Source organism: Cebus imitator, unplaced genomic scaffold (assembly GCF_001604975.1).
Source record: "Cebus imitator isolate Cc_AM_T3 unplaced genomic scaffold, Cebus_imitator-1.0 Scaffold1045, whole genome shotgun sequence".
NCBI lineage: Eukaryota > Metazoa > Chordata > Mammalia > Primates > Cebidae > Cebus > Cebus imitator.
The window spans coordinates 15,232-33,003 of NW_016108360.1; the positions used below are offsets into that span (position 1 = coordinate 15,232).

Genomic DNA, 17,772 nt, shown 5'->3' on the forward strand with positions numbered 1-17,772 from the left:
TAATTTTGGGCATGTTTTGGCAAAATCAGGTGACACACACTGTAATCCCAGCTACTCGGGAGGCTGAGGCAGGAGAATAATTTTTGTATTTTTAGTAGAGAGGGATTTTACCTGTTGGCCAGGCTGATCTCGAACTCCCAACCTCAAATGATGCACCCACCTTGGCCTTCCAGAGTGCTGGGATTACAGGTGTGTGCCACCACACCCATCCTGCTGGCTCCCTTTTAAAAAGGACTCTGTCCCTGCCCCTTCACTGATCTGTGTTCCCTCAGAGTCCTGGGGGCTGGTTCTGTTGGGGGAGAGCTTGGGGAAGACTGGCACTGGCTTCCACCTCATCCGTGAGTGCTAGGCCTTCCCCACCCTCCAGCCGTGCTGCCTGCTGGCACTGGAACAAAGCTAGTGCAGGTCTTGAGGCCAGGCTGTGGCCCTGCCCCTGGGCTCAGGAGCTGCACAGTGGCCGTGCAGGCTGGGCTGACTGGTGGCCTCTTGCAGACATAGTGTGTATGGACCATGTGGAGGAGATCCTCAAACTGGTGGTCCCTCCTTCCAGGGACAACAAGTGTGTGGTCCAGAAGTACATCGAGACACCAATGCTCATCTACGACACCAAGTTTGACATCAGGCAGTGGTTCCTCATCACGGACTGGAACCCCCTGACCATCTGCTTCTACAAGGAGAGTTACCTGCAGTTCTCAACACAGCACTTCTCCCTGGACAAGCTGGACAGGTCAGTGCAGAGGGTGAGCTGGACACCTCAGGCCAAGAAATGGACTGCTGTCCTCACGCCTGGAGCAGCCGCAGTGAGAAGCGGCCCCAGCAGGGCCCCCTCACTGCCACCTGCCACCACAAGAGGCACAGGTGGGGAAACTGAGGCTTCGGAGGCTGATGACCTCCCCCGGGACAGGCTTAGGCCCACCAGCCTTCAAAGCCAGTGCCCTACGCCCCACACTCTGTGCATCTTCTCTGGAAAATCTTAAAAGGCACCATTTTGCCTGTGCCTGCGGGTATCAGAATGGTGTGGACAGCACCTGGACCCCAGTGCAGGGCAAGTGATGTGTGCGGTGCCTGGCGGAGGCTCAGACATCTGTGATCCCAGGGTGGAGAGACCCCTGCCTCACCCAGTCCCTCATGGACAGGATGGCAAGAGCTGATGGTGTCCTCAGGAGTGTGCTGTCCACACGGCGACATCTGCCAGCCTTTGCCCCAGGCTTCCTTTTGACTGTTGTGTGACCCTCGCTTGGTGTGAGGGGCTGGGGGACCTGATGGCTGGGCAGGCATGGGGGCTGCTTTACAAGGGAGTGAGAATCCAGGGAGGCCCAAGAGTCACTTAACAGAGACCTTGCGGGTGTTCAACTCTGGCCCAGGCTGGGGGCTGCGGTCATGCTGGATGTTGTACTGGAAGTCACACCCAGAAGAGGGCCTGGGAGGAGCTGGCCTGGGGCCTTGACTCTCACCCGCCCGATGCCTCTGGTCAAGTGTGCCTGGAGGGGGTCCAGGAACTCACCAGCGCAAAAGCAGCTCCTGCGCAGTGGGAAGCCAGGGCCCCTTCCAGCCCCTGTCCCTAGGCCTCCAGCCGAGAGCCATGTGCTGTGTGCCATGTGCCTGGCCAATCTCAGGGCCTCTCTGAGCCACTTCTCCATCTGGGACATAAACATGCATCCCAGTGATGGGAGAGTCCCTGACATCGGGTCAGATGCATACTGACAAAAATTAAAGAAAGGGGTTAAATGTTAGCCCTGCAGGTCTGAACCCTGATGAGCTATTTTTGCTAAAACACTCTTCTACATGCCTGCCTCTTCTTTCTTTTCATTCAGTGGAAATATAACTTACATACAGTCATAGGCGGTCTCATCTCCCCCCGCCAACGAACAAGGTGGAAAATTCCTGGCCCAACACACCTACAATGGAAGTGAAAATACTTTTGACATACATACAGCATAGTGCAATCTCCTAAACCATGTTAGTAGTTTTAAATCCTGTTTAGAAATAGGGCAAGAGTATAGCTAAATTACTGACAATTTTAGGTAGGTGACTGTTTCTCACCCTTTGTCACCAGCATCCCTCTGGCCACATGCAGATGGGGAAACTGAGGTGCAGGGAGGCTCTTACTTGCCAGCAGCGCCTAGTTGGGGGCCCTGGGCTGGTAGGCTTCTGCCCTGCCCCCAAGTGCATTCCATGGCGTCTGCCCACTGGACTGAGGGTTGGTTGTCCTGAGCTGTGTCAGCTGGGGAGCCAGGAGAGTCCCCCCAGCCGGCCTGGGTTCCTCTGGCAGGGCGTGGGAGTCCTTGGGGATGAGGTTCTCTAGAGCCAGCTGAGTGGGCGCAGCACAGTTGGGAGGACCCTCCTTGGGCGCCTTCCTGGGATGGAGGCTGAGCACCTGCTCCTCAACCCCCGCCCCCCACCCCACACAGTGCCATCCACTTGTGCAACAACACCATCCAGAAGCACCTGAAGAATGACGCGGGCCGCAGCCCTCTGCTGCCAGCACACAACATGTGGACCAGCGCCAGGTTCCAGGAGTATCTGCAGCGTCAGGGCCGTGGCACCACGTGAGGCAGCGTCATCTACCTGTCCATGAAGGTGCCCATCACCCACATCATGATGGTGGTGCAGGATCACGTGGAGCCTCATAAGAACAGCTTTGAGCTCTATGGGGCAGACTTTGTGCTCAGGAGGGACTTCAGGCCCTGGCTGATCGAGATCAACTCCAGTCCCACCACGCACCCGTCCATGCCCGTCACGGCCCAGCTGTGCGCAAAGGTGCAGGAGGATGCCATCAAGGTGGCCGTGGACCGCAGCTGTGACATCGGCAACTTTGATCTCCTGTGGAGGCAGGTGAGCCTTGCCTGCCCCTGCCCGGGTGGCAGGTGCCATCCTCTGGGGGGTTTGATGGCAGCCCCCCGTGTGGATGCTTTGCCACCTGATTACTCAGCGAGGGTGTAGCCACAGGCCACCAGCCCTAGAGGGTCCATGGAGGATGCTGATCCTGCTCCATGACTCCCACTCTGTGATCCAGGCCTGCCCTGCCCTCCTGTGGGACTCGATGCCTCATTGGCACTGAGGAATGGGCTGCTACAGGCGTCCGGGTGTGTGGGGCAGCCCTGCTCGCTCGGCTCAGGGCTCTGTTCAGCTTTCCTCCCTCTTTCCCAGCCCCACCCAGCCCTGACTGATGTTGGAGATGGGGACTCCATGCTGGCAGCCTCCAGGCCCACTGTGCTGCTCCTTCCCTTTGGCCTGCAGTGTCTTCCACTCCGAGGATCTTTTGGGGGCCTCCTTCTCCCCTTGGGACCTTCCTGGGGGGTGAGACCTGTGCCTGGAGACGTGCTGGAGCCATTGGGAAGTGTGGCCGATGCCTCTCTCTTGAGGCCTCTTTGTGGCTAAACTGGAGAAAAGGGCAGCCCAGTCCTTGGGTGTGGGGCCCTCTAGATTGCCCCTCAAGCCTCAGGAAGTCTGGGCTACCCGCAGGCTCTACAGAGCCTGGGAGCCTCCTGAGGGTCTGCATGGGACCCCAGGTGTACACTCCTGAGTCGGGCAGGGGTCTGTGCCCTGACCAACCTCTCCTGCACAGACTCCACCTTCCCGGCCACATCCCAGCACCCCCAACCTGTGCCTTCCCCTCAGCCTGCAGTTGAGCTGCCCCCATTCAGCGGGTCTGACCTCTGTGTGGCGGGCATTGGTGTGAGGAGGGTAAGAAGGCAGGTGCTGCCCATCTGCAACCTCAAGGCCTCAGCCTCGCTGTGGGATGCACAGCTGCTGAAGGCACAGTGCCCCCTCGCCATGCTAGACCCCACCCAGGGACCCATACGACTGGCTCTCCAGTGAGACCTGGGACTGAAGGATGAGAAGGGGCTCCCCCTGGCCTTGCTGGCACCCCTAAAAAGGCCAGCCGAGAGCGGCAGAGCCGCACAGCCCACCCGCACCAAGGCTGCCAGGAAGGCAGAGCTCCCTGCCTGCCTTTGCCACCATGTGGACAGTCAGGCCCTGAACACCTGTGACCCCAAAGCCCAGCCTACCAGATACTCAGATCCAAACCTGTTTAATGTGCACCCCTGGCGCCTGTGCTGCAGGGCCTGAAGACAGAGGAGGGCGCCCTGCGTCCGCCACCCGGAGCCCCAGGTAATGCAGGGGTGTGGGGGCCACCTCCTTCATCCCCAACTCTCCCTCAGCAGCAGCCACTGTGCCCTCCAGGACAGGGTGCAGAGCAGACTTCCATGCTGGGGCCCGGGTGTCCCCTGACAGAGGTGTGGGTGTGAGCTTGGGAGGGGGTTTGAGGCATGTGGCACCTGTTCCAGCCCCGCATGGGTGTCTGGGGGGCGGAGTGGGAGTGCTGGCCAGGTGGATAGTGGGGTCCACTTTGTAGAACCTGGCGGGTGATGCCTTTCTCAATACCTCTGGGGTGTGGTGCGGGTCAGGAGGATTTGAGCTCAGCCCTTGAACTGCGCCATGAACAGCACAAACTCCCTGGCTGAGCGAGGTGGCGAAAGTGACCACTGAGCTTTTGTGTCTGGTTTTCCGAAGGCTCTGAGGGGCTGAGGTTACAGGTGGAGCCACCACGCCTGGCTCCTATCGGGCTCTTCTGAGCCCTGGCTAAACCTTCAGAATCAAGGGGCTGCCACTGGCTGCTCTTGGCCTCAGAGTAGCTGAGAAGGATGTGGGGCTGGGATGAGGCTGGCCAGCAGGCAGCTTCACCTGTTTCTCCCGCTCGAGGGTTTTTATGAGGGCATGATGGGGTCTTTAGGAGGCCGTGGCGGGGTCTCTAGGAGGGCGCGGCAGGGTCTCTGTGAGGGCACGGCGGGGTCTCTATGAGGGTGCAGCAGGCCCTTTACAAGGGCATGATGGGGTCTTTACAAGGGGTCTCCAGGACAGCACGCAGGTGTTGCCACCTCCTGATTCCCACTGAGGTTCAGGGGCTGGGACTCCACTCACGAGATGCCGCCTGTCCCACAGGAGGCTAAGTCCCTCCTGCAGCTCTAAGGTGCCAGTGTGCCCAGATGGCCTGCACCAGCTGCAGCCTCTCATGGGGACAGAAACACCCTCAGCCTCGACACTCTGACCTCCTTACTGACCTGTACAGCCACTGACCTGCCCTGGGACTCTGGGGGGCTGCCCCAGCTGCTGGCCCTCAACTGCAGGCACTGCCCTGTGCCTTCCACCCACTTGGTCTGGCCCAGCTCAGCACCAGGCATCTGAACCTGAGCCCAGGCACAGCAGCACAGGAAGAGTCAGGGTGGGAGCTGCTCTTCTCCAAATCCGCCGGCTAGTTGGGTCCTTCTAGGCAGGACTCACCTCGAGGAGGGCTGGGAGAGGCAGAGCTGGACTCCCCCTCTGGGGTGAGGGGCCAGGTGGAGGGGCGTTAGGCAGGGTGAGGAAGGGGACCTCCCCATACACAGAGCCTTCACCCAGAGGTGCGATGCCTCACCCTGACCCCCTGCCCACGTTTTTAATTTTTATTTGAGAAGTAGTTTTGCTCTTATTGCCCAGGCTGGAGTGCAATGGTGTGATCTCAGCTCACTGCCACCTCTGCCTCTGGAGTTCAAGCGATTCTCCTGCCTCAGACTCCTGAGTAGCTGGGACTACAAGCGCCTACCACTATACCCGGCTAATTTTTGGCATATTTAGTAAAGACGGGGTTTCACCATGCTGGCCAAGCTGGTCTCAAACTTGTGACCTGGTGATCCCCTCACCTCAGCCTCCCAAAGTGCTGGGATTACAGGCGTGAGCCACCACGCCTACCCGGCCGGCGTTTGAGTGGAGGTCTTGGTTTTCTGAAAGCTGGGGGAAGAAGGTGGGCTCCATGCAGGAGTGAGCTGGGAGCCACCTGGGGCTGGACTTTCCGCTGGGCTGCTCTGGCAGGTGGTGAGATGCCCCTGAGGGGCCTGCCTGGGGTCGTGGCCTTGAGGGGCGTGGATGTCGCCTGTTGGTGGGTGTGGACTGAGGGACCCAAGGGCGCCGGGATGAGGCCAGGGGCGCAGTCGGGGGGGGCTGGGGCGGGGGAGGATGTGGGCAAGGATTCAGGGGTCTGTGGCCTGGCGTGAGGGTCACCGGGCGTGGGCGCAGCATCTTGGATGCCGTCCAGAGGTCTCAGAGGTGTGGGATGTCATGGGGCTGGATGAGCAGTGGTGGGTGGGGAGGGCTCGGGGCACGACTACAGGTGGAGGAAGGCGCTGTTGGGGTGGAGGGTCCCAGCTCACCCGGGGGGGGCAGTTGGACGGAGGGAGGCACGTCTGGATGCAAGGCTGACGCCAGCGGTCTCAGCACCCGTCTCTACCCAGGGCTGCAGAGGGACCCCTGAGTGCTTTGTGCCGCTGGGCTGGCAGAGCTGCAGCCCTTGGACCCCATGAGCCAGGACCCACGCGGGAACCAGGACCATGGCCCGGAGCCAGGCGCGTGTCCGTGGTAACCTGCGTGGAGTGGAGGCCGAGAACACCGCGCTGTTGCAGAGAACCCGCGTCCTCGCCGGTTTTCCTGGGTGCCCCGCGCCTGGCCTCCCCGCGTCTGCCCCAGCCCCTCCAAGCCACCCTGGGAAAGACACCAGCCCGGCGGGTCCCAGGCGGACGCTGGTTCATTCGTCCTGCATTTGTCCAAGTCTTGGCGCCGCCCAGGCTCTCCCACTCACTTTTCCTCCCATGTGGCGCCCAGTGTGGGCGCTGAGGGAGACCCCAGGGTTGGACGGTGGGATCCCTTTGCAGTTGGGCTTCTTGGCACATGGGAGTCAGTGGGCCGTGTGGCCGTGCTGCCCTGGAGACCCAGATATGGAAGGACTCCCCCTGCCACTCCAGGCCTCGTCCAGGAGGTGGTTGGGGCCTGTCTGTGATCCAGTGGCCTGGCTCTTCACGGATACTGAGCAGGGCCCTCAGAGCCAGCAACAGAGCCCCCGTCCTGGGGTTGGAGAGGGCGGCCGGGCCAGGGCAATGGCCTGGCTTCGCCATCCTTCCTGGGCCTTGGGACCGGCACCAGCCACAGCCCATGGGCCATCCCCACACGAGGTCACTTGCTACTGGCTGCCTGCAGCCCCTGCATGCATCATGGTGCTGGGAGGACACCTTCAGGCAACTGCGTGTCATGGTGGGGGCCTGTCCCAGTGAGGCCTGGAGACAGAGAGATTCGGATGTGAGGGGTCCAGGGCGGGAGGGACATTGTCCTTTCTCAAGGATCCTGCTGGCCGTGCCCATGGACGTCGCCTATGACACCTGCCATGGCTCAGTAGCCTCCCAGTATAAGGAGGGCTGGACACCAGGCTGACGGGCGAGGCCCAGCTGCAGTATCTGTCTTAGAGCCCAGTCAGCATGGAACAGTGGGTGAGAGAGACCGTCCTGGGCCACCCCCAAACATACCTGCCTGCTGACCACGCTGTGGTGTGGAGGCCAGCACCGGGCACTCTGCAAGGCACCATGGCCACAGGCATACTGTGGGCAGGGGGTGCTCAGCCCCATGGACTCTGCCCAGCAATGACTGCATAAGTTCCAGCCCATGGAGGTGGGAGCAGGGCCAACGTGATGGCCCAGGAGGCAGGGAGGTGGGCAGTGGGAGGTGGCAGAAAGGAGGGGGGAGCTCATAGCCATGGCAGGCCCCTGCCACCTTCCCTCCCCTGGGACCCAGCCCCAGAGCTTGCTTCCCAAGCTCCCTCCTGATGCTCCTTGAGCCCACAGTGTGAGGCCCATGGCCTCTCCCAGTCTGGGGGTCCTGTGGGTATTCCAGGCAGAACACCCCATCTATACACTCCTTCCATCCCCCACCATACACACACACATGCATGTGCACACACACACACGAACACACATGTGCACACACACACACACACATACATGCACATGGGGCAGTGCCCTCCCAGGAACAGAGGCATGAGCTTCTGTGCTGCCGAGACATACAGATTGGGCTGGACACAGGGACTCTGGGCCTGTCCAGGAAGAGAAGAGCCAGGTGGCCCAGAACCACACCCTGGTTCTCTCCAACCCCCTGCCCTGGCTGGAGGCAAATGGGAAGCAGTGAGCTTCTATTGCCCAGAACCACACCCTGGTTCTCTCCAACCCCTTGCCCTGGCTGGAGGCAAATGGGAAGCAGTAAGCTTCTGTCCAAAAACTTTCCTACACATTGGATGCTCCAGATAAGAAGAGGACTCAGAACAGCTGCCTGAGCAGAAGCCGAGTCCCAGAGTTCCCAGCCTTGGGGGCTGCCCTCTGGAGTGGGGGACCTCACAGTGAGGACTGAACGGGGGGGGTGGCCTCTTGAATCTGGAGGGGAGGCGAGGGCTGAGGACTTGGGGTGGAGTCTTAGGTCCCAGGAGAGGGCTCTCCCTTAGAGGCCGGGACTAAAGCCAGGGGCTCTGGGGTACCAGTGCCCAAGACAGATTCTGCCCCCTTTTGCCAGCCCAGCCAGCTTTCCAGGGCCCTTGTCTGCTGTCCCGGCCTCACGAACGCCTGAAGGGGGTGCACACAGGTGATGCCTTGATCCCGCTGGCCTGGAGCTATCTCTGCTCCAGTGGCTGCCCTGTGGGGAACCCCATTAGGGTGTTCTGAGACTCCAAAGACGTCAAGGTTTCTGGATGCTTCCTTTGGAAACCTAGAAACTCCACAAGTGTCTGGCCACAGTCTCACGGCCCCGGGTGGTGGAAAGTCTCCGGGCTGCTGTCCGTAAAGGGAGCCCTGTTTTGCCAGGAGGGAGCATGTCCACTTGCTCCTGCTGTGAGGAGCAGCCTTCTCTCCTCTGTTCGTCTTTGGGGCTGGAGCTGCAGGGTTGGCCAGGAGCCGCTGCCACAGGGCACCCTGCAAACTTGCCCCACTCACGTCCACAGTCTCCAGTGAGAGCTGTCAATGCACAGCCAGATGCTGGCTGGGCAAGTACTTGCGTTCCTCGGCCTGACCTGGGGCACCTTCCAGAGCCTGGCCATCCCCAGGATTGAGGAATGTGGCCTCTCCTGTTCTCAGGTAAGCTCCCGCCTCCTCCTAGGCCCCTACACTGTGGCAGATGAGGCCCTGGTTTCTCCTCAGGTGGGTGTGGCCTGATGCTCTCAGCACATGGACAGGGACAGGTGAGGGGTGGGAGGGGCCTGGGGGCCCCTGGCGGAGCTGGTGAAAGGAGGCTGGGAGACCTGGTCTGACCCTGCCGAACTGCTCTGGGAAGTGTTTGCTGGAAGCTCAAGGCAGGGTGAGCCCACCTCCAACCCACCTGTGACCTCCGAGGAGGCGGTTAGAATCTAGGGCAGTGCACAAGCCCATCCCGGGCTACCCACTCCACCCACTCAGGCTGCTCTGAGCCATTGGGAGCCGGTGGCAGCACACAGACTTGGGTAGACACCTGCCGAGGAGACACTTGGGGAATGGGGAACATCCCGAGAGTGAGATGCTGGGGGGTGGGGTGGGGGTGCTCCCGCTTCAGGGCTGGCTGACTCAGCCTTACAAGAGAGGGCGTTTCATCACCTGCAGCAAGAAGTGTGCCAGCTGTCCCAGGAAGGGGCACTGGTGCCCAAGTCTGGTCGAGGCACAGTGGGGACACAGGTGTGGAAAGAGCCTGGAGGGGGTCCTGGGAAGGGGGAACTCACTGAGGACGTGCTGGGTGCACCATTCCTGGCATTGGGACAGCAGACAGCAAGATGTGCCTTTAGGGCGGTGGCCTGGTCACCTCAGGGGACTCAGGACACCCAGCAGCTCCACAGGGCCTGAGATGGGTCCAGCAGTGGGCTCAGGGAGGGGAGGGAGCGGTGGGTGTGGGTGCCACAGGCAGGCTCAGATTCACGGGGCATTTGTGGCACAAGGAAGAAAGCAGGCTGGGATGCATGGGAGCCAGGGGGAACAGTCAAGACGGGGGATTCAGGTGGGAGAGGTGTTAGCTGGATTCCTTCCTGCAGGGGAGATGGAAAACAGGGAGGGACAGGACTGGGGGTCCTGGCTGCGGGGAGGGAGGAGAAGTGAGAGTTGAGACTCAGAGGCGACGTTTGCCTGTCAGTGGATGGAGGAAATGGTTCCTGAGTTGGGAGACCTGGGGGAGGCAGCCTTGAACCATGAGCTGGAGAACCTTGCGGAGGTGGCTGTGGGGTGTGCCTCCCGGTGCCAGGGGAGTGGTAGGGCTGTCCCACACTGCTACAGGCAGGGTGAACCTGGGGAGCAGGTGGGGGCTGAGGCAGGCAGAAGAGGTGAGGAAGGAGGGGACCCAGAGCCCACTGAGTGGCCACCTGGATGCTTGGGCAGCAAGCTTACAGTCCTCGAGGTCACTGCACCTGAGGGTCTGTGGGCAGGTTTGCCTGGGAGAGCACCGCCAGGCCCCGTAGCTCAGGGAGAAGATGCTGAGCCTCTGCCTTTCAGGTGTGGGGGCATCAGGACTCGGGGGTAACTGGACAGCAGGCAGGGCCCAGGGGAACAGCGTATAGGTGGTGACAGCCAGAAGCTGTTGACATCCCAGCTTTACAGAGCCCCACATGCCAGTCTGGGTGGGCACTGCCTTCCCTGCAGATCCGGCATCCCCACTAGACGCCAGGGGAGCACAGGAAAGTCACCATCATTTCTCTAGGCCAAGCTAAAGAAAACACCTAACCACGGGGTTTGAACATTACCAAGTTGTCCCTGTAGCACACGAGGACCTGATCCCTGGGGCCTGCTCATCTTGGGTCAGCACCCTGGTCAGCTCCTGGAAATGCTTTTCCCCTGGATGAGGAGGAGACAAACCCTTTGCATCCACACCCTTACCACCATTCGCAGAGTCCCATTTATCACACAACTATCAGCTTCTGGGACCTGAGAGGCTGCTGCCAGGAGAGGGGTGGGAGCCAGTCTGGAAGAGGCAACTGGTCATTCAACTACAGCCCAAAGGCACAACTGCCACCCCAGACAGCCAAGTCTGGACAAGGGCAGTGGGACAGCCAGTAGCTAGGAGCTCACACTGTGAGGGAGCCTGCTTGTGTTGAGACCCAAGCTCTACACTGACTGTCCTTAGAGCCTGGGCAAGTTGATTAACTGCTCAGTGCCTCAGTTTCCCTAGCTCTAAAATGGGGATAGTAATTGTGCCTATCATAAATGGGTGAGTCTGGCAGTGCCTGGTGCATTATACTGAAAACAAGTACCTTACACATTGTGAGTACCCAGTGAGCTAGTTTACAGCCCCTCAGAAGAGAGCCATCAGTGGGCATCTGAAGGAGCCTGGAACCCTGCATTCTGCAGGTGCCTGGGGTCCTGTGCCCAGGAGAAGCCGCTCCCCCACCCCACAGCAGTCTACAGAACACTGCCTGGCCAGATAGACACTTCTTTGTGCAGGTGTCATAAGGGAGGTCTGGGCCCCTCCGGGCTCCATCCTTCACTGGCTGGACTGTAGAGAGCCCAGGACCCTGCCTTCTTAAGCCAGGCCCTTTTCTCCCTCCCTCCCCAAAACTCACAGCCTCCTCACCACGCTCTACCTCAGACTCTGGACTAGTCTCATTATGCCCTTTATCACTGTTTGCATCAGGGGCTGTAAGAAGCTCAGGTCACCCTCTCCCCACAGCCCTGAACACTCCCTTTCTGACCCCACCTGCTGAAAACTTTCCTCTGAGCCCTCGGGAGACCCCAGGGCAGCCTCTCCCTGGAACATTCTCTCCCTTGCTGTTTGGACTGAGACCTAGCCCTCCCTGAGACCTGCTTCCTCACCCTGGTGTCCTCCTGAGCAGGGCTGCTTTCCTCACTCTCTGCCCCTGAAACCCTCACTGAAGTCAGACAGGTCCTCACAGACCATCTCTGCACCCATTCTGAGGAACCCTCTGGCTCCAAATCCCTGCACAGGTTCTGTGACCCCAGCCTTCTCCCTTTCCTGGCACCACTCCACCAGATTGCTTTTGTGGGGCACAACGTGGTCTCCATGTGGCTGAACCCAACTGACAGGCATCAGGCCTCATCTTTCTTCAGCCATGAGCATTTCCCGTCAGTGGATCCTCACCACTTCCCCAACCTGAAACATTCCCAGGAAACGAGGCACTTCTTTGTAGTCTTGGTTCCTCAGTCACGTGCTATTGTGCTCTTTAAAAGACTGATAAACATCATGGCACTTTTAAGCCTTGAGGGAAGTGGAAGGACACCAGGGGCGGCTGCGTAAGTACCTCTCTGCGATACCAAGTAAGGCTGGGAGAGGAAACTGGACCAAGCAACATCCCATCACTGGAGACCTCCCCTGGTACCAAGACTGGGAGAGGAAACTGGACCAAGCCACACCCCATCACTGGAGACCTCCCCTGGCCCGCACTTATCTTGGGCCTCCCTGTCCTCTCCATGTGCTACTGGGACGCTGATCAGGTAATTAGTGATGCTGTCACTGAACTGACTGCCTGTGGGGACTTTTGGTCCTTGGTGCGTTCCAAGCTCTGCCACAGTCTGTGCATCCACAGGTGACTGCGGGCCTGGCTGCTCTCTGCCATCAGGTTTCCCTTCCATTTTTAAAACTTCATAAGAAATCCTATTTAAAAGCAGTTTCTCCCATGGTCCCACATAGAACACATGAACTATTTTCATTCTTATTTTCTATCATTGTCTAAAAACATATTTTTTACAAAGTAAGACCCAGTTTTGTTGACTGTATCTAATTTTAACCTATTAAATGGGAACCTTTTTTTAAATTCTAAAAACATCAAGTGTTTGCTGGGGCGGTTAGGAAACATATATTTTCATACATTGCTGAGAACGTAAGTTACCATAGTCACTTTGGAGAATAATTTGTCGTGTATCGACAAAGGATACAAGATGGAATTAGTTTTCAAAACCAAGTCAGTATAATTCCACATCAACAAAGAAAAGGAGGAAAACAATATAATTCTCTCAGTCGATGAAAAAAAAAAAAAACTTGATACAACTAAAAAAAATCCATGACAAACAATCTTAGCAAACTAAGACTAGAAGGAAACTTTATTACTCTGACCAAGGGTAGCTACAATAAACTGGCATCAAATATTTCATTTAATGGTGAAATACCCAAAGCCTTCCCGCTAAGACTGGGGATGGGAGAAGAAGGCCTGATGCCTCCACTACAACTCAAAGCTGCAGTAAAGATCCTGCCAGTGAGTGTAACAAGGCAAGAAAAAGAAACAAGGCAGAAAGTTTGGAAAGGAAGAAAACGAACAGGTAAATACTGGTTACCAGCGTGTGTTCACTTAGTGATATTTCATCTGTCTTTGCACTGTGACTTGTGTCCTTTTCAGTAAAACATTTATTACAAATACAAAATGAAAAAAGACGTAATTAATCTCTACTCATTGACATAGAAATCTGTCTGTAATATGGTACTGATGGTGGAAAAAAACAGGCTGTAAAACTTTATGTTACAATTCTATTAAATGCATACATATCTTACATTTTTAAAACTTTATATATGGGAAGAATATCTTTGGAAGGATATACACAAAAATGTGTAATACTGGTTGTCACTGGGGAGTGGAAGTGAGAAACTGAAGGTGACCAGTACTTCATTGGGAAGCCTTTTGTTGACTGAAAATTACAACTAAAAAAATAAAATTGTATGTGCATGGATGGGTTCCCATGGTGACCACTTTGAAGAACAACATTCACTTTGGCGTGTAAGATGTAGTATATTTTTAAAAGAAAATAACGATTTCATTACTTTATAAGAGTTTACTTATTAAAAAAACTAACCCAAATACCCAAATTTTAAATTAAATTTCTAAGCAAAGAATATGTAATTATTAAGAGGTCTAATTGCTAACATTAAACATATATTCCACCCTCCTAAAGTTTATTTTATTTGGATGCCTTATCAACTTTGAAGGTAGACTTGGCAGATTTTTTTAATGCTAATATTTAACACTCATACACAATTAAACACAATGGCTTACTGTGTTTTATACTTGATAGTTGTGACACTCAAATTAGTCACTGCTTTCCAGTACAGTTTAGAGTGATCCGTCTTCGGGGGCTGTGCCTGAGATATATTTTGTATCCCCACAACACAGCAGTGAGCACACTTCATGGCGTGCTGATGCTTACTGAATGGTACAACTGAGGACTGGGTGACTCGGTTTGATAGTATCTGTTCTTATTCCAAGAGGCGCAACAACATGCTGTATGGAAGCATGGTCCTTCAAATGCACTCATCTATCCTTTCAGTAATTTTTCATTCCCTCAACCAAGAGCTTCTCCATCTGGGTTTCTGCAAGACCAATCTCAAACCCATAAAGCAATGGGTAACACCAACTGCACTAAGCTCATACACCCAGCTTTGGAAGCAAACTTCACTTCACGGCAAGTCTACTTTGCCACTACAGGCAGTGTAGCATGTTAATTTATAGATTAGCCTTTGGTGTCAATAGGACCAAACTAATAATGCCTCAAAGTGATTGTGATGCTTCAAGGAGGCAACATAGAGAAGTGACCGCATAGTATCGAAGATCCAAATGTGTATCAGTTATCCTTTTCATTTTAATAACTTAAGCAGCTGTTATTAAGTACAGTCATATATGGCATAAAGACATTTTGGTCGTTCCCCCTCAGAGAACCCCCATAGCCATTAGTAGTCACTTCTCTTTTTTCCCCAACCCCCACACCCCTGACCCTAGGCAGCCACTAATCTACTTTCTGTTTCTTTAGATTTGCCTATTCTGGCAATTTCTATTTTAATTTAAATTTTATTTTAATTTCCAGGACACACGTGCAGGTTTGTTACATTGGTAAATGTGGCATAGGTTGCTTCACCTGTCAACCCATCACATAGGTATTAAGCCCCGCATACATTAGCTCTTTATTATGATGCTCTACTCTCCTGTTTCCCCCCCCCCCACAGGCCCCAGTGTGTGTTGTTCCCTTGTCTAACATTGTGCACATTCTAATACCACTCCCTTCCTAGTGACAAATCTAAGTGATGAGTAAGGGAAATTGTTTTGCTTTTGTCTGGAGAACCTCCCTGGCTTCAGGTTTCTGATAAGTGTGAGGATCTGGGGTGTGGTGTGAGAAACAGATGGCTCCATGAAGAACTGTGATCATCCACTAAAGTCCCCAGAAGCAGCCATATCTCTTAGGTGGTGTACGGTTTTGTGCAGGAGCGTCGGGAGGTAAGTAGTAGTGAGTTAATACACAGTGATTGTGAATGTGTCTGTCAATGTGCATGTTTTCCTCTGAAAATGTGGACCCACATGCACAGCCAGTACAAGTGTCACTTTTTTTGAATTCCTGGCCTATAGTGATCCTCTCACCTCAGCCTCCTGAGTCATGTCATTTATCTAATGAAAGGGAAGGAAAACCCCATAACAACCTACACTTCACATGAATCACCTCTTTCCTCTTTCCCCACAGCTGTACCTGAAGGCCAGTTTAATATCCTACTTTGTTATTGTGGGATGGAAAGTGTACAGAAAAGAATGAGTCCCGATTTTGACCTCCTGAATGAAAGAGGCAAACACAAACCCAAAAATGGGTTCCAAAGTTGTTGCTCTGTGTTATTCAACAGTGTCACTTCTTATTTTCCCATAAACATTCTCATAGTTTTGGGGATGTTGACCTATGGCTCAGCCAATGTACCGCTTCTGGTTTTCTAACGTTGCCAAGGGAATAACAGATCTATGTGAAGCGCACAGCAGGATCTCGTCCTCATAATGTTTTCTTTTGTATAATTGCAGATAACATCACTGGAGAGAATACATAGTAAGCACCATGAAGTAACACACTTCGTGAGGGGCCAACTTTCTGCTTGAGTGTATGGAAGCCTGATTCTGGTATCGTTTTGGGAAGGAAGAGTAGGGGTCTCCTGTGAGAAAATTACTTTAATAATATAGAACTCTGGCCAGAGAGGCTGTAGGAAGGTTTGTCAACCCAGATAAAAGACAAGGGAAATGTGTGAGGCAGCATGGCTTCAGCTGGAGGAGGAGGACTGGGTGAGCCACTCTTTCTAATGACTTGACCTGATTTTTATTTTTTGATAAAGAGTCTCACTCTGTCACTGAGGCTGGAGTGCAATGGCATGATCTTGGCTTCCTGTAACCTCTGCCTCCTGGGTTCAAGTGATTCTCCAGTTTAGTCTCTCCAGTACCTGGGACTACAGGTACACACCATCACTACCAGATAATTATTATATTGTTAGTAGATACTGGGTTTCACTATGTTGGCAAGACTGGCCTCAAACACCTGACCATGTGATCCGTCCACCTCAGCCTCCCAAACTGCTGGGATTACAGCTGTGAGCCACTGCACCTGGCCTAAATCTATTTTCCTAACAATGCAGAAGTTAAGTTTCTCCCAATATTCTTTCTGCTTCTATAGTACAGTGCCTTTGTGTACTAACCAGTCTTAAGGTGACTATTTCACAATAATAAAGTAGTCATAGCTACAAAGCCAAGGATCTTTACTTTCTTTCTGCCCCTCTCCTTTGCCTTCCTTCAGCACCAAGGAGAATGGTCGAGAAGCAGCTCAGTAATGCTTGTCAACCACACAGCTCCACACACTCCAGCCCCCGTCCACATTCCCCAAAGCTCCTTGTGAAATTCCTGAGCAGCACCAATGCACTGACTGTCACTTTGTCTTCTCTTAGGTCCTGTTGAGGTCCTACAGGATCTGAAAATAAAAGATCTGGAAGAGGAGGCGATGCCCTTTGACCTGGTAAGATGCATGTCTTCGTCTTGAAGAGAAATGTTTTTTGTTTGGGGCTTCTAGAATATCAAGTGAATATCAGTTTTGACTGCCATTGTGAATCAGGCCTCTGTTGCTCATGGACCCCAGTGGCCATCGCTGGAGTTTGGGAGTGTCATCCCAACTAATACACTGGGAGCTTTTTAAATGACAGCCTTGATTATCTGCTGTAACACATTGATTGACAACGTCAGTCAAAACACAGCATCACTGACAAACTGTCTGACAGCAAGCATATTTCTCAGTAGCAACTTTTTCTTCTTAACAATATTTTTGTATTTGTCAGCTGACATGGACAATTGCTAAATATTCCAAGAAAACCTCCTGCCTTTTCCACAGGCATCCTCTGTACCTTATTTGGGGGCCAGTGACTTGATCGCTGTTTGACATCTGGTTTCTAATGCCACCAAATCAATAAAAGTCCTGTGGAATCAGGACCCAGCATGATATCATGCTCATTGCTTTTTGTTTTTCTTTTTCTTCTCTTATTGCAGGAAAATACTCTTCCTGAACAAGAGCAATGTATGTATTCTTTTTTTAAAAAACAGCTTTATTGAGATGTAGTTGACATGCAAACAAGTTCACCCATTTAAAGTGGGTGATTCAATGTTCAATGTTTTACTGTATTTACAGGGTACTGCAAGAATTTTTACAGTCTAATTTTAGAACCTCTTCATCCTCCCTCAAAGAAACTCTTTCAGTAGTCACTCCTCTGTTTTCCCCAACCCCTACACCCCTGGTTCTAGGCAGCCCTAATCCACTTCCTGTTTCTGTAGTACACTGACTTTCTGTGTAAACCAGTTCTTAAGCTAACTATTTCACATTGATGAGGTGGCCCTAGCTAGAAAAGCCAAGGCTGTTTAATTTCTTTCTGCCCCTCCCTTTACCTTTCTTCAACACCAAGGAGAATGGTCCAGCAGCAGCTCAGTCAAAACTACTCTTCACTTGATATTCTAGAAGCCTGTCAACCACTATGCTTCTCAAGCGCCCAGCTCCATACTCTCCAGACCTTTCCACATGGCCCAAGCCTCCTTGTGGGATTCCTCAGCAGCACCAATGCACTGTCACTCTCTGTTCTCCTAGCTCTGGTTCAAGACCCGGGGATGTGTGTATGTGAGAAACTGAAGGAAGAGATGTCATCAAACACAGTAAGCTGCATTTCTTTGCCTGGAAGAAAAATGTTTTTTTC

At 54.0% G+C, this 17,772-nt stretch overlaps 1 pseudogene; it reads left to right on the plus strand.

The window, feature by feature from the left end:
- LOC108298690 overlaps positions 1 to 6,035 on the plus strand; it is a 21,253-nt pseudogene extending 15,218 nt beyond the window's left edge.
- Positions 6,036 to 17,772: the final 11,737 nt, after the last annotated feature.